Below are 18,419 nucleotides of genomic sequence, written 5' to 3'. Positions count from 1 at the left end.
CATCTGGTTGCCGCCCCACACGCTTGACACCATCTGAAGCAAATAAGTTAATCTTGGTCTCATCAGACCACAGGACACAGTTCCAGTAATCCATGTCCTTCGTCTGCTTGTCTTCAGCAAACTGTTTGCAGGCTTTCTTGTGCATCATCTTTAGAAGAGGCTTCCTTCTGGGACGACAGCCATGCAGACCAATTTGATGCAGTGTGCGGCGTATGGTCCGAGCACTGACCGGCTGACCCCCCCACCCCTTCAACCTCTGCAGCAATGCTGGCAGCACTCATACGTCTATTTCCCAAAGACAACCTCTGGATATGACGCTGAGCACGTGCACTCAACTTCTTTGGTCGACCATGGCGAGGCCTTTTCCGAGTGGAAACTGTCCTGTGAAACCACTTTATGGTCTTGCCCACCGTGCTGCAGCTCAGTTTCAGGGTCTTGGCAATCTTCTTATAGCCTAGGCCATCTTTATGTTGAGCAACAATTCTTTTTTTTAAGATCCTCAGAGAGAGTTATTTGCCATGAGGTGCCATGTTGAACTTCCAGTGACCAGTATGAGAGAGTGTGAGAGCGATAACACCAAATTTAACACACCTGCTCCTCATTCATACCCAAGACCATGTAACACTAATGAGTCACATGACATTGGGGACGGAAAATAGCCCAATTTGTACATTTCCACTTAGGGGTGTACTCACTTTTGTTGCCAATGGTTTAGACATTAATAGCCGAGTGTGGAGTTATTTTGAGGGGAGAGCAAATTTACCCTGTTACGTGTGGAGTTATTTTGAGGGGAGAGCAAATTTACCCTGTTATACAGGCTGTACACTCACTACTTTACATTGTAGCAAAGTGTCATTTCTTCAGCGTTGTCACATGAAAAGATATAATAAAATATTTACAAAAAATGTGAGGGGGGGGGTACTCACTTTTGTGGGATACTGTAAATTAATGTATGAAAAAACATAATTTATGTAAGAACTTACCTGATAAATTCATTTCTTTCATATTAGCAAGAGTCCATGAGCTAGTGACGTATGGGATATACATTCCTACCAGGAGGGGCAAAGTTTCCCAAACCTTAAAATGCCTATAAATACACCCCTCACCACACCCACAATTCAGTTTAACGAATAGCCAAGAAGTGGGGTGATAAGAAAAAAGTGCGAAAGCATATAAAATAAGGAATTGGAATAATTGTGCTTTATACAAAAAAATCATAACCACCACAAAAAAAGGGCGGGCCTCATGGACTCTTGCTAATATGAAAGAAATGAATTTATCAGGTAAGTTCTTACATAAATTATGTTTTCTTTCATGTAATTAGCAAGAGTCCATGAGCTAGTGACGTATGGGATAATGACTACCCAAGATGTGGATCTTTCCACACAAGAGTCACTAGAGAGGGAGGGATAAAATAAAGACAGCCAATTCCTGCTGAAAATAATCCACACCCAAAATAAAGTTTAATGAAAAAACATAAGCAGAAGATTCAAACTGAAAACGCTGCCTGAAGTACTTTTCTACCAAAAACTGCTTCAGAAGAAGAAAATACAACAAAATGGTAGAATTTGGTAAAAGTATGCAAAGAGGACCAAGTTGCCGCTTTGCAAATCTGATCAACCTAAGCTTCATTCCTAAACGCCCAGGAAGTAGAAACTGACCTAGTAGAATGAGCTGTAATCCTATGAGGCGGAGTCTTACCCGACTCAACATAGGCAAGATGAATTAAAGATTTCAACCAAGATGCCAAAGGAATGGCAGAAGTTTTCTGGCCTTTCTAAAACCGGAAAAGATAACAAATAAACTTGAAGTCTTTCAGAAAGACTTAGTAGCTTCAACATAATATTTCAAAGCTCTAATAACATCCAAAGAATGCAACGATTTCTCCTTAGAATTCTTAGGATTAAGACATAATGAAGGAACCACAATGTCTCTACTAATGTTGTTGGAATTCACAACTTAGGTAAAAATTCAAAAGAAGTTCGCAACACCGCCTTATCCTGATGAAAAATCAGAAAAGGAGACTCACAAGAAAGAGCAGATAATTCAGAAACTCTTCTGGCAGAAGAGATGGCCAAAAGGAACAAAACTTTCCAAGAAAGTAATTTAATATCCAATGAATGCATAGGTTCAAATGGAGGAGCTTGAAGAGCCCCCAGGACCAAATTCAAACTCCAAGGAGGAGAAATTGACTTAATGACAGGCTTTATACGAACCAAAGCTTGTACAAAACAATGAATATCAGGAAGAATAGCAATCTGTCTGTGAAAAAGAACAGAAAGAGCAGAGATTTGAACTTTCAAGGAACTTGCGGACAAACCCTTATCTAAACCATCCTGAAGAAACTGTAATATTCTCGGTATTCTAAAAGAATGCCAAGAAAAATGATGAGAAAGACACCAAGAAATATAAGTCTTCCAGACTCTATAATATATCTCTCTGGATACAGATTTACGAGCCTGTAACATAGTATTAATCACAGAGTCAGAGAAACCTCTTTGACCAAGAATCAAGCGTTCAATCTCCATACCTTTAAATTTAAGGATTTCAGATCCTGATGGAAAAAAGGACCTTGAGACAAAAGGTCTGGTCTTAACGGAAGAGTCCACGGTTGGCAAGAGGCCATCCGGACAAGATCCGTATACCAAAACCTGTGAGGCCATGCCGGAGCTACCAGCAGAACAAACGAGCATTCCTTCAGAATCTTGGAGATTACTCTTGGAAGAAGAACTAGAGGCGGAAAGATATAGGCAGGATGATACTTCCAAGGAAGTGATAATGCATCCACTGCCTCCGCCTGAGGATCCCGGGATCTGGACAGATACCTGGGAAGTTTCTTGTTTAGATGAGAAGCCATCAGATCTATTTCTGGAAGTTCCCACATTTGAACAATCTGAAGAAATACCTCTGGGTGAAGAGACCATTCGCCCGGATGCAACGTTTGGCGACTGAGATAATCCGCTTTCCAATTGTCCATACCTGGGATATGAACCGCAGAGATTAGACAGGAGCTGGATTCCGCCCAAACCAAAATTCGAGATACTTCTTTCATAGCCAGAGGACTGTGAGTCCCTCCTTGATGATTGATGTATGCCACAGTTGTGACATTGTCTATCTGAAAACAAATGAACAACTCTCTCTTGAGAAGAGGCCAAGACTGAAGAGCTCTGAAAATTGCACGGAGTTCCAAAATATTGATCGGAAATCTCACCTCCTGAGATTCCCAAACCCCTTGTGCCGTCAGATACCCCCACACAGCTCCCCAACCTGTAAGACTTGCATCTGTTGAGATTATAGTCCAGGTCGGAAGAACAAAGAAGCCCCCTGAACTAAACGATGGTGATCTGTCCACCATGTCAGAGAGTGTTGTAAAATTGGTTTAAAGATATTAATTGAGATATCTTTGAGTAAGCCCTGCACCATTGGGTCAGCATACAGAGCTGAAGAGGTCGCATGTGAAAACGAGCAAAGGAGATCGCATCTGATGCGGCAGTCCTAAGACCCAACATTTCCATGCATAAGGCTACCAAAGGGAATGATTGTGACTGAAGGTTTTGACAAGCTGATATCAATGTTAAACTTCTCTTGTCTGACAAGGACAGAGTCATAGACACTGAATTTATCTAGAAACCTAAAAAGGTTACCCTTGTCTGAGGAATCAATGAACTGAATGGTAAATTGATCCTCCAACCATGAAATTGAAGAAACAACACAAGTCGATTCGTATGAGATTCTTCGAAAATGAGAAGACTGAGCAAGTACCAAGATATCGTCCAAATAAGGAAATACCAAAACCCTATTCTCTGATTACAGAAAAAAGGGGCACCGAGAACCTTTGAAAAAAATTCTTGGAACTGAGGCTAGGCCAAACGGTAGAGCCACAAAACTGGTAATGCTTGTCTAAAAAGAGAATCTCAGACACTAAAAGTGATCTGGATGAATCGGAATATGCAGATACACATCCTGTAAATCTATTGTAGACATATAATGCCCTTGCTAAACAAAAGGCAGGATAGTCCTACAGTAACCATCTTGAATGTTGGTATCCTAACATAACGATTCAATAATGACAGATCCGGAACTGGTCTGAAGGAATTGACCTTCTTTGGTACAAATGAAGAGATAAAATAAAACCCCAGCCCCTGTTCCAGAACTGGAACTGGCATAAATACTCCAGCCAACTCTAGATCTGAAACACATTACAGAAATGCTGAGCCTTTGCTGTGTTAACTGGGACACGGGAAAGAAAAGAATCTCTTAGCAGGAGGCCTTAACTTGAAGCCAATTCTGTACCTTTCTGAAACAATGTTTCTGAAACCAGAGATTAAGAACGGAATTGATCCAAATTTCTTTGAAGAAGACGTAATCTGCCCCATACCAGCTGAGCTGGAATAAGGGCCGCACCTTCATAGGTACTTAGGAGCTGGCTATAGGTTTCTATAAGGCTTGGATATATTCCAAACTGGAAATAGTTTCCAAACTGATACCGCTCCTGAGGATGAAGGATCAGGCTTTTGTTCCTTGTAAGGAAAAGAACTAAAATGATTATTTACCCTGGAAAGAAAGGGAAAGCAAAGATGACTTAGAAGACATGTCAGCATTCCAAGTTTAATCCATAAAGCTTCTCTAGCTAAAATAGCTAGAGACATATACCTGACATCAACTCTAATGATATCAAAAGATGGTATCACCAATAAAATTATTAGCATGTTATAGAATAATAATAATGCTATAAAATTATGATCTGTTACTTGTTGCTCTAAAGCTTCTAATCAAAAAGTTGAAGCTGCAGCAACATCCGCTAAAAATATAGCAGGTCTAAGAAGATTACCTGAACATAAGTAAGCTTTTCTTAGAAAGGATTCAATTTTCCTATCTAAAGGATCCTTAAATGAAGTACTATCTGCCCTAGGAATAGTAGTACATTAGCAGGAGTAGAGATAGCCCCATAACCTTAGGGATATTTGTCTCAAAAAACTCTAATCTGTCAGATGGCACAGGATATAATTTGCTTAAACGTCTAGAAGGAGTAAATTACCCAAATTATTCCATTCCCTGGAAATTACTTCAGAAATAGCATCAGGGAGATAAAACACTTCTGGAATAACTACAGGAGATTTAAAAACCTTATTTAAACGTTTACATTTAGAATCAAGAGGACCAGAATCCTCTATTTCTAATGCAAATAACACTTCTTTAAGTAAAGAACGAATAAATTCCATCTTGAACAAATACAAAGATTTAACAGCATCAACCTCTGAGACAGAAACCTCTGAACCAGAAGAACCATTATCAGTATCAGAATGATGATGTTCATTTAAAAATTCATCTGAAAAAAAGAGAAGTTTTAAAAGACTTTTATGTATACTAGAAGGAGAAATAACAGACATAGCCTTCTTAATGGATTTAAAAAATAAAATCTCTTATGTTATCAGGATCCTCCAACCATGAAGGTAATGTAACAGTACTAAAGGAAATTTTATCTGCATTAATAAGTTTGACATGACATGCAATACAAATAACAGCTGGAGAAACAGATACCAAAAGTTTATAGCAGATACACTTAGCTTGGTAGCTCCAGCACTGTGCAGTGACTTTCCTGAAGTAACTTCTGACTCAGTTGCAACGTGGAACATCTTGCAATATGTAAAAGAAAAAAACAACATATAAAGCAAAATTGATCAAATTCCTTAAATGACAGTTTCAGGAATGGGAAAAAATGCCAAAGAACAAGCTTCTAGCAACCAGAAGCAATAAAAAATGAGACTTAAATAATGTGGAGACAAAAGTGACGCCCATATTTTTTCGCGCCAAATAAGACGCCCACATTATTTGGCGCCTAAATGCTTTTTGGCGCCAAAAATGACGCCACATCCGGAACGCCGACATTTTTGGCGCAAAATAACGTCAAAGAATGACGCAACTTCCGGCGACACGTATGACGCCGGAAACGGAAATAGAATTTTTGCGCCAAAAAAGTCTGCGCCAAGAATGACGCAATAAAATGAAGCATTTTCAGCCCCCGCGAGCCTAACAGCCCACAGGGAAAAAGTCAAATTTTAAGGTAAAAAATGTTAAATTAAAATGCATTATCCCAAATATGAAACTGACTGTCTGAAAAATAAGGAAAGTTGAACATTCTGAGTCAAGGCAAATAAATGTTTGAATACATATATTTAGAACTTTATAAACAAAGTGCCCAACCATAGCTAGGAGTGTCACAGAAAATAAGACTTACTTACCCCAGGACACTCATCTACATATAGCAGATAGCCAAACCAGTACTGAAACGAGAATCAGCAGAGGTAATGGTATATATAAGAGTATATCGTCGATCTGAAAAGGGAGGTAAGAGATGAATCTCTACGACCGATAACAGAGAACCTATGAAATAGACCCCTTAGAAGGAGATCACTGCATTCAAATAGGCAATACTCTCCTCACATCCCTCTGACATTCACTGCACGCTGAGAGGAAAACCGGGCTCCAACTTGCTGCGGAGCGCATATCAACGTAGAATCTAGCACAAACTTACTTCACCACCTCCATCGGAGGCAAAGTTTGTAAAACTGAATTGTGGGTGTGGTGAGGGGTGTATTTATAGGCATTTTAAGGTTTGGGAAACTTTGCCCCTCCTGGTAGGAATGTATATCCCATACGTCACTAGCTCATGGACTCTTGCTAATTACATGAAAGAAATAGATATGAATAAAGTATGCCCATTATTTATAATTGTCAATTTGAATAGTATAACACTCACTTAATTTAGAGCTAATAGGAGCTACAAAACAGGATTTTTACAGTTAGAAACACCATGCAACACAAAGTAAAAAGCAGAACATACACAGTGGTTGAGGTTAGTTCTCTATAATAAGAGATGCATGCAGCAATGCTTTATTGGGGGTTATCTGAACACATCTGGTGAGCCAAAAGCAAGACATATGTGCAGCTACCAATTAGCTATCTCCCAGCAGTGCATTGCTGCTCCTAAGCCTACTAATGTATGCTCTTTAACAAAGGATATCAAAATAACAAAATAAATTTGATAAGTAAATTGGAAAGTAAATTTATAATGACATGCTCTGTCTGAATTATGAAAGCTTAAAAGGAACATTAAAGTCAAACTTAAAGTGAAAGTAAACTATTCCTCATTGCAATATATCATAATAATCTATATGTTAAATATAACATTTTCGCATGTTTTTTTTTTCCTTTACTTTAATCTAATCGTTTCTATTTCTATTATTTATTTCCCTACCGTTCTTGGCTTTACTCCTCCCACCCTCCTCTTCCTGGATTTTGTAGTCATTACGTATAGAGCGGTCCCACCCGCTCTACACGTAGGCTTGAAAGCTCGTTCCCGATATTGATCTATATTGCGCATGCGCTAATCGGTAGCGAATATATATATATATATATATATATATATATATATATATATATATATATATATATATATATATATATATATATATATATATATATATATATATATATATATATATATATATATATATATACACACACATATATATATATATATATATATATACATATATACAAAGAGAAGTGCACTCACAGGAACAACAACATTGTTAGCCTGTTCTATGGCGATTTACCACCTGGGTGCAACTTTTTAGCCCAGTAATGCTTTTCACAGAGTAGAACTTTCCTGTAGTATATCAGTCTGATCCCGCCTATCACGGTCAGTCCAGCGCCGAAATACCAGGCAATTCCTCTCTGAACAAGGAACACAGCAACCCCAGACGATCGTTTCGGCCTTCATTGGGCCTCGTCAGTGAGGTGTAGCTATATTCCTCTAAGCACACTGAGCAAGGAGTCCACGTCTGGTTGCCCCTTTTTCCCATAGGGAGACTAAATACATACAAAGAGAAGTGCACTCACAGGAACGAACAACTGGCTCAATAACATTGTTAGCCTGTTCTATGGCGATTTACCACCTGGGTGCAACTTTTTAGCCCAGTAATGCTTTTCACAGAGTAGAACTTTCCTGTAGTATATCAGTCTGATCCCGCCTATCACGGTCAGTCCAGCGCCGAAATACCAGGCAATTCCTCTCTGAACAAGGAACACAGCAACCCCAGACGATCGTTTCGGCCTTCAATGGTATTGAGCTGGTTGTTCGTTCCTGTGAGTGCATTTCTCTCTGTGTGTATTTAGTCTCCCTATGGAAAAAGGGGAAACCAGACGTGGACTCCTTGCTCAGTATGCTTAGAGGAATACTGCTACACCTCACTGACGAGGCCCAATGAAGGCCGAAACGATCGTCTGGGGTTGCTGTGTTCCTTGTTCAGAGAGGAATTGCCTGGTATTTCGGCGCTGGACTGACCGTAATAGGCGGGACCAGACTGATATACTACAGGAAAGTTCTACTCTGTGAAAAGCATTGCTGGGCTAAAAGAAGTTGCACCCAGGTGGTAAATCGCCATAGAACAGGCTAACAATGGTATTGAGCTGGTTGTTCGTTCCTGTGAGTGCATTTCTCTCTGTGTGTATTTAGTCTCCCTATGGGAAAAAGGGGAAACCAGACGTGGACTCCTTGCTCAGTATGCTTAGAGGAATACTGCTACACCTCACTGACGAGGCCCAATGAAGGCCGAAACGATCGTCTGGGGTTGCTGTGTTCCTTGTTCAGAGAGGAATTGCCTGGTATTTCGGCGCTGGACTGACCGTAATAGGCGGGACCAGACTGATATACTACAGGAAAGTTCTACTCTGTGAAAAGCATTGCTGGGCTAAAAGAAGTTGCACCCAGGTGGTAAATCGCCATAGAACAGGCTAACAATGGTATTGAGCTGGTTGTTCGTTCCTGTGAGTGCATTTCTCTCTGTGTGTATGTATATATATATATATATATATATATATATATATATATATATATATATATATATATATATATATATATATATATATATATATATATATATTATTTGTTTGCAATATTCTAGTAATTACTTACTACCGCTTATTTCGTTTGAAGTGGCGGAAGCCGTCTAGGACGCTGAAAATCTTGGCAGCAAATGATAATCAGGAATACGCATGCGCGAATTGTGAACACGCGACTGACATCACCGTGCTTTTATTGTACTCCACGCATGCGCATTCGATGCAAGCAGGCTGTGACGTAGCTTTCTGGCCGCCGATCGGCCAGAAAGTCAATTGGTAACTTCCAAAAACGTGACCAGGAAATAAAGTGAATCGTCAACAACGGGCTGAATTGAAGATACCAAAATTATGCGGTTACATGCAGCGAAAAGGGTATTTATGTACACAATTAAAAAAATCACGAATGAAAGTGCTAATGTTTTTTTAAGGATTTATGTAAATCTGCAGAGCTGAAGAGCTAAGTTTACTTTCACTTTAAAGGGACAGCATACACCAGAAATGTTATTGTTTAAAAAGATAGATAATCCCTTTATTACCCATTCCCCAGTTTTGCATAACCAACAGTTATATCAATATGTTTTAACTGTGATTTCCTCGTATCTAAGCCTCCGCAGACTGACTCCTTATCTCAGTGCTTTTGACACAGACATGCAGTGTAGCCAATCAGTTCAGACTCCTAAATAACTCCAAGGGGTGAGCACAATGTTATCTAATATATGACACACAAACTATTACTCTCTAACTGTGAAAAACTTTCAAAATACTCTGAGCTAAGAGGCGGTTTTCAATCGTTTAGAAATCAGTTTGAGCCTACCCAAGTTTTGCTTTCAAAAATACCACCAAGGGAACAAAGCAAATTTAATGAAAGTTTAAATTTGACTAGACTGTCCCTTTAATCTTTCATGATCCAGATAGAGCATGCAGTTTTAAGAGTGTCAATTTTACTTCCATTATCAAAACATATTTTTATATGCACACTTTGTTGCACCAGCTACTAATGAGCATGTGGAAGAGTTCAGTCAGTGTATGAGACTCTGAATGGCTGATGGCTGTCACGTGATAGAGGAGACCAGCAAATTGGAAATCACTTTTAAAATTTGGCAGAAACCTCTACAACTCTTAAAATTCAGAGTAAGTGCTATTGTTGTGCTTTTGTTATGTATTTGTTGATTATGCTGTTCTGCTGCATTCACTGGTCATTTAAGCACCGCTTTGTCCCACACTCCCTAAAGAGACAAAAATGGAAAATCTGTAACCTGCAAATTAACTAAAACCAGTTATCTGATTTGCAGCATTTTCAGGTTACATTTGCTTTTTTAGTCTCCTAGGGAGTATAGGAAACGCACACTTTTTACATAAAAGCCAAAAGTTTTTAACCCTTTGAGTGCTAAGATTTTTTAATGTTATTTTTATTTTTTATTTTTATTTTTTAACAATTTTTTTTTTTCCCAGACCCCCAAGGCTTACACTGTTGGAAAGGTTAGGCGATTACCTTTCCAATGGTCTGTAACTGCTTAGATGCCCGAGATACAGGCTTCTAAACAGCATGCCACCTGCTCCTATACTTAACATTGTTAAGTATAAATAAAGTTGCGCAGTGACGTCATCACGTTATTGCGCGTGACTTCACCACACAAAACGGGAAGCCCCGGCGATGCCTGTCACTCTACAGGCACGATCGCCGGGGTAGGAGCGGGTGGGAGCCCCCAGATCTCCCTCAAGTTGGGAGAGTGCTAGTGACAGCTCTGAGCCGTCATTAGCACCAGAGTGGGAAACTCTGTGACGGCTCAGAGCCATCATTAGCACTCAAAGGGTTAATGTCCTCTTAAAGGGAGATGAACCCCAAATGTTTCCTTCTATGTTTCAGACAGAGCATACCATTTAAAAAGGTTTCCTAACAAATAACACTTTTGCAAAACAGCTGCACACATGTTCTGCTCTTTAACTTACCTTCCTGCTTTTCAACTAAGGCTAAACAAACAAAATGTAATAGAAGTACATTGGAAAGTATTTCAATCATGAAAATGTTTGGATTTTATGTCCTGTAAGCTCATACAACTATTCAGTGTTTAACTCGGATTTCATGTGCTTGTAACTTTGGATTCCATTAACCCCTTAACAACATTAAGCACTGAAGGACCAGCGCCATACCCTGTACGACACTGCTTTCCTGGGCCTCTCTCTGCATGCTCTAAATAGATTTGCAGAGTGGGTCACTCTGTGACCCTCTGTGCATCGGTGGTGCCCTTGTTGGTGTGGGAGAGTTAGGAGGGAGGCAGTGGGTGGCCCATCGCTGGTGGGGGGGGTAAACGGGTGGGACCGCTACGCTACAGAAAAAATAAAGGCTGAGAGGGGGAGGGAGGTGGGGTAAGTGAGGGGGGGGGCAGCTACTCTACAGAAAAAAAAGGGGGGTTTATTAAATAAAAATAGAATAGAAAACTGGGTACTGGCAGAAAGCTGCCAGTACCCAAGATGGTGGATACTAGTTAGAGGGGCAATGGTTAGAGAGCTTTTTCAGAGGGATCAGGAAGGTGGGAAGCTAAGGAGGTTATCCTACACTTTAGAAAAAAAAAAAAAAAAAGGAAAAAAAAAAAAGAAATTGTAAAAAAGGTCTAAAACTGCATACTGGCAGATTGTCTGCCAGTACTTAAGGGGACAATAAACTCAAAAATAATGTTATATAATTCTGCACATAGAGCCTGCGAAGCGCTTTTGAAAACCCAGTTTTGGAATAAAAAAAAAAAATCTTGCAATGCTTTTGGATTTATAAAGCTACCGCTAATATAATGGGGGGGGATCAGGTAGGGCGGTAATCTATACACTAAAGATAAAATTAACTTTACAAGCTACCTGATTAACCCCTTCACTGCTGAAAACAATAAGTGTTGCACAGCTGCAATTAGCGGCCTTCTAATTACCAAAAAGAAATAGCAAAGCAATATATGTCTGCTATTTCTGAACAAATGGAATCCCAGGGAAGCTTTTACAACCATTTGTGCAATAATTGCACAAGCGGTATGTAAATAATTTCTATATATATATATATATATATATATATATATATATATATATATATATATATATATATATATATATATATATATATATATATAAATAATTTGACCACATTTGAAGGTGAAATGATGGCATGAAATATACCAAAATAGACTTAGATCAATATATAGTTTTGATAGGTTAAATAAAGTTTAAAAAAAAAAAAAAAAAAAAAAACCACTGCTCTTTTTGTGTTTGAATGCAGTGATGGCAAAAATGCTAAAGTCTGAAACGCCCAGTCCTTACGGGTTAAAAAAAAAAAAAATACTTTGAAATGTAGTAGCTTTGTGGGCCTGATGACTGAAAATCCTGAACATTTGAAGTAAATTACCAAAGTATGTTTAGAGTTTTTAGATGTGGAAATATGTATTTTTTATCATCACTGAAAAGGGATAGTAAACCCCAAAATTTTCTTTTATGATTCAGACAGAACATAAAATTTTAAACAACCTTCCAATTTAATTCTATTATCAAATTTTCTTAATTCTCTTGTTATCCATTGCTGAAGGGACAGCATTGCATCACTGACAGGAAGCTGAAAACATCTATTTAGCCAATCACAAGAGATAAATGTGTACAGGCACCAATTAATAGCAACTCCCACTAGTGTACGATATGTGCGTATTCATTTTGTAACAAGGGATACTAAGAGAATGAAGCACAATTGAAAATAGAAGTGAATTTAAAAGTGTCTTAAAATGGCATGCTCTATCTGAATCATGCAAGTTTAATTTTGACTTTCCTATCCCTTTAATGATTAGCCAAACCTACAACAAAAAACACTGCATGACCCTTTATAAAATATAGTATGCAGATAGATTTTATATTCTAGTAGCTGTTTTTATCTTTTATAATGGTGGGGAAAAGGTGTGGTTTAAAAATAAAAGTTAAGATATGCTCAATAGCAGACAATTGAGGGAGTTGTATAAATTATTGTTCTGTATGGTGCTATAGGCTGGAAATCAAACTACACACACTTTTTTGCTATATATATATATATATATATATATATATATATATATATATATATATATATATATATATATATATATATATATATATAATTTGATTAGGGAATTTTTGGGCTGTAATGTTATACTTTCCATGTTTTTAACATGTGATTGGGAATGCCGTAGTTAAAGGGACACTGAACCCATTTTTTTTCTTTTGTGATTCAGATAGAGCATGCAATATTAAGCAACTTTCTAATTTACTCCTATTATCAAAATTTTCTTCATTCTCTTGGTATCTTAATTTGAAATGCAAGAATGTAAGTTTAGATCCCGGACCATTTTTGGTAAACAACCTGGGTTGTTCTTGCTGATTGGTGCATAAATTCATCCACCAATAAAAAAAAAGTGCTGTCCAGAGTACTGAACCAAAAAAAAACCCTTAGCTGCATTCTTTTTCAATTAAAGATAGCAAGAGAACGAAGAAAATTTGCTAATAGGAGTAAATTAGAAAGTTGCTTAAAATGGCATGCTCTATCTGAATCACGAAAGAAAAAATATGGGTTCAGTGTCCCATTAAACTATGGGAAGGGAAATGGTTTAAAATGAAATGCCATATATTTTAAAACTGATTACCCTGTAAGAAACTTGAGTACACACACTTCTGTTTCAATACAAGATAAAACGGCCAATCGTCTGTTTTCATGCATTTTTACATTTAATTTGTTAGACTAAAAAATCAAATGTAAACATGCATGAAAAATTTACACAGAACCTCTTCTTTAGAAGCTTGATTAAGTCCCGTGTATTTAGGGGACACCAAGAACTGTCCTCACAGCAAGCACAAAGAAGTCAGATATTGAACAGAAATGTTATACTTTTGCATCACTTTTTCTGCTAAAACTGGTATTCCATTAAAACAAAAATATCAAGTAATGCATATGATTAAATAAAAAAACTATTTTGGTATCAAACATTCTACAAGGTTTCAGAGAGTTTCACTCTTTAAAAAATTCTGAATGGACTGCTGGAAAGCTGTGGCGCTAACACCAGGGGCGTATTACTACCTAGGCCAACATGGCCCAGGCCTAGGGCGGCAGATTGAGAATGGCGGCACTTTTTGCAGTCACTGAAGGAGAGGCAGCTGAATTAACTTTGTATTAATTGTTATATGAGTACTAAATTCTACTAAAAAGGTAATTCAGCTGCCGCTCTTTCAGAGGTTGGATTAAACATGAGTGACAGTGACTGCTACCCCTACAGTTGTCGTAAACTACATTTCCCATAAGGGAATTGAGCCTGCACAAGCGCAAAGGCGCCACCTATAGATCTCCCACGAGAAAGTAGTTTGCCAGCTGCACTGTGCTAGTACTCAGGACGGAATTCAGCAGGGAGTGCAAGGAGTCCTTTAGGCCCCAAAGTAGGGGCGGAACAACCAGGATCGCAACAGGTGCGGTTGCGACAGTGCCCTGGAGGTCCACCACTCTGGAGGGGCCCGCTGCTGCCTGGCCTTCTGCAATGCCGTTGGCCAGCAGATTCATTAACAGCTGCCACTTCTGCAATTATTGTGCAGGTAACTGCTCTGCTTTACAGAGGCCGGCGGCAGTGATCTATATTAGGCACCTCCATGCCCCCACCTGTAAAATGAAATACTATAGGTTGAGAGTGCCCCCATATACCCAGGGCTCTTGATCGTAAATCATGTCATTTGTTTGGGTGCACAACAGACTTTTGCTTAACCCAGTAGTTTTTTTTGTTGCCAATATTTTTTATTTTATATAAAAGTGCACTAAAAATCTTGGTTTTGAAGAGCTGTCAGTTGCCTCCTGTCCAGTGGCACAGAGTATGGATATTGATTGCCCAGATTGCTGGGGACACTGGGGTGATTTTCTACAGATAATCTAAGTTCCAACTTTATTGTACTCTGTGTAGCCTGCCTTGAGGTCCAAACTTAGCCCATGGGAGGAACAAGCTGTTTAGTGTGCTTATATAAATAAAAAAAATATTGGCAAGAAAGAAAAAAAAACTAATAGGTTAAGCAAAAGTCTGAGTGCACCCAAACAAATTACATGATTCACAGGATCTAGGGGGTATGGGGGCACTCTCAACCTAAAGTATTTAATTTTACAGGTTGGGTGGGGGCATGGCAAAATATAGATCACTGCCGCCGGGCTCTATACCTGCACAATGCTGGCCCCTAAAGATCGTGTGTAGTCACCGTGCCCAGCAGGCACTGCCAGGATCGCATGTGTGCCTAGCCAGAAGTCCATCCAGCAGCTCAGGAAAAGCAAGTTAGTTGCCACTGACAATGATTTACCTATGCCTTAACATGATATGTTTTTAATTAAAATCTTGCAGCCTAACACATTATATATATATATATATATATATATATATATATATATATATATATATATATATATATATATATATATATATATATACACACATACACATACATATATACATATATGTATGTATGTATGAACATTTACATTTGAAATGCCATGAGGGGAAAAAAACTGACGTTACATCCTCACCAAAAAAATATTATGGCCAAAAAAGGCCTAAAAACTAGGGAGGTGGGGGTAGGGCGGCAGCAGGATTTTGGGTGCCTAGGGCAGCACAAAACCTAAATATGCCACTGGCTACCACCACTTAATTTATGGCCATGGCCTTGATTCTGCATTTCTCCACTTACAGGGTAAGCTCCATGGTAATGACAAATATTTCTCTCTTTGATACTATTTTTCCATCTACAATTTTATTAACATTTGGTGTGTAAAGAAAAAAAAAAAATGTGCAGTACAAAATATTTTAAAAATTATTTGTATAAACTCTCTTAATTGCGTTGTAGCCACTTGTATGGTGAAGCACTGGATGTAAACAAGCATTTACTATAACATACAAAGTTAATAACTAGCAGTAAAAGTCAGTCTACTGCACATGCATGAGCGAGATGCAAGTGCTACCATACAATGCTTATTGGCAAGGATGTACAAGTCAAAAGGGAAAGTAGAAAGGGGATTCATATCAATAGAAAATTATAACAAAACCAAGCAAAATTAAAGAGACTTGCATTATGAAAATGAATCTACTCAAAGGTATAGAATTACATTCATTGTTCATTTAAAAATGCCTATGGCTTATTTTATGTCCATGGAATACAAAGCCATATTTACTATATAAAAAGTCTATAGTTAAAAGGGATAGGGAAGTCAAAAAGAAAGTTGCATAATTCAGATAGAGCATGTAATTTTTAGACACTTTTTAATTCACTTCTGTGTTCAAATGTGCTTCGTATTCTTGGTATCCCGTTTTTGAAAAAGTATACGCACATATCCTACACTAGTAGGAGCGAGCTGCTGATTGGTGCCTGCACACTTCTCTCTTGTGATTGGCTAACTAAATGTGTTCATCTGCCAGTGGTGCAATGCTGATGCTTCAGCAAAGGGTAACAAGAGAATGAAGCAAATTTGGTAATTGAATTAAATTGGAAGTTTGTTTTAAATTGTATGCTCTATGCAAATCATGAAAGAAAAATGTGGGTTCCCTGTCCCTTTAAAATTATGGTACCTTTCACATGGCCACAAGAAACTACTCAACCAATAAAAATATCTACAGTTTCTAACAACTGGGACTACATTGTGGAATTTGTACTATGGGTAATATGGGTGTTTAAGGCCAAAACGGTAATATACCACCTCTATGACACTCTTGAGAAGTCTCCAGTTTGTTTAGACTGGGAAACTCTTTCAACTTTATTAGCTATGGTTGGTGGTAACCCATGAGAAGCAATAGCAGGATTTTCCAGTAGCCCACATACTATCTTCTAGACTCAGTAAGAAAGGATCTCCCATACTTACTGACAGAGGGGGGGGGGGGGGGGAGAAATCAATTAAATGCCACTAAACATGTGCTCAATCTACTGTTCCTGGAACGCACGCTCTCACCATATATTAAACACAAATAATGTGGAACCTGTAAGTGGCCTTGTAGAACACATTCAGTAAAACTGCTTTCCTGTGGTTGTTATTTATACAACTAAACATCAATCTTATAGAACAAATCATGGATTCTGCACCTTTTTTGTGATTGTCCTCACCTTTTTTTCTGAAGGGGGGCACTTGTTTGAGTCAAATGCTCTCCAGTGATCTTAATCCTCTTGATTTATTTATTTTAATAGTATTTGTTGGATTCCAAGAATCTAAAGCTGTTATCACTGGAGAGACCTCTTCAGTGGTTATTAAAATGCCAGTGATTCTTGTAGTACACCTGCTCACTCTGACCAACGTTCCTTGTGACACCTTGTCAATGGTGTCCCTTGTAGTAATAATTTACCAGTCAGTGTCCTATTTTTCTACAAGTCCTCTGAGATAACTACCTTAGTCTGTATTATTGTATGCATTGACCGGTGTCCTTTGTGGCTGCTTTATGTTTGACTATTGTGCGTCACCGTTGCTCCAACTGACCACATCTACTGAGACCTCACAACTAGCAGACAATTCCTCGGGGACTTCCCAAGGCAGAAAATCCCAAGAGCAGTATCTACACTTAAAGAGGTGATGTCTTTTTACAACCAGGGGCGGTGGCAACTCCACGGAACCAAGGAGAGCCTATTGTCAGCACACGAAACAGATCTTATCTACGCCTTGATATTAGTACCTTATCCACCTATCATTGCTTCTCCCGGTATTACAGTACCCTCTGGAATCCTGGTGTTTCCGGTCTCTTACTCCTCCTACCGTGCCCCCGTTTCCTTCGCTCAAGCACGGTGGAGTAGGACCGGAAGCGCTAATAGCGGCTCCTCCCAACGTTAATACACAACAAGGAAAGAGGTGTGTCTGATGGGAAAGGGAACTGTACAACGTCACATGATTTGCAACAAATTGCACCATTTTTGTTTATGGCGTTTGATACTAGATGTTCGTATTTGTAGTTCAGCTAATATGGGCTCACGAACCACCAATTCTTATAGACAAAGTGCTGTGAATCGCATTATTTTCTATTTCATACAGATGATTTATGCGGTTTATTTGACCGCTCGTTTAACCGTGCTGTTTACCAAGCTATAAAATAGGGTTTCCCATTTAAAAGATGGTGATCAGCAGCTGGTCACATCCTGGTTACGCCACGGGTGTATATTGTGAATCTCCATAGAAACAGCGTGTTATTACCATGCGGAAGTGGCTTACATATATCCTAAACTATATGCATAGGCTCCCTCTTGCAAAGTGGTATATCACACACACACACACACACACACACACACACACACACACACACACACACACACACACACACACACACACACACACACACACACACACACACACACACACACACACACACACACACACACACACACACACACACACACACACACACACACACACACACACACACACACACACACACACACACACACACACACACACACACACACACACACACACACACACACACACACACACACACACTATAACTGATGTCAAAATGTGACCTTAA

The 18,419-nt window shown here is 38.7% G+C and overlaps 1 protein-coding gene across 1 annotated transcript in view; it reads right to left on the bottom strand.

Annotated features, from left to right (window-relative positions):
• Positions 1–17,720, bottom strand: part of CSNK1G1 (casein kinase 1 gamma 1) — a gene marked incomplete in the record, with an annotated part of 566,217 nt that extends 548,497 nt beyond the window's left edge. The window contains 1 exon segment of the mRNA XM_053717378.1: positions 17,017–17,720.
• Positions 17,721–18,419: the final 699 nt, after the last annotated feature.

This window comes from Bombina bombina, chromosome 6 (assembly GCF_027579735.1).
Source record: "Bombina bombina isolate aBomBom1 chromosome 6, aBomBom1.pri, whole genome shotgun sequence".
Classification (NCBI taxonomy): Eukaryota; Metazoa; Chordata; class Amphibia; order Anura; family Bombinatoridae; genus Bombina; species Bombina bombina.
Note: the sequence above shows the minus strand (reverse complement) of the source record. Positions and strands in the feature narration are given on the sequence as shown.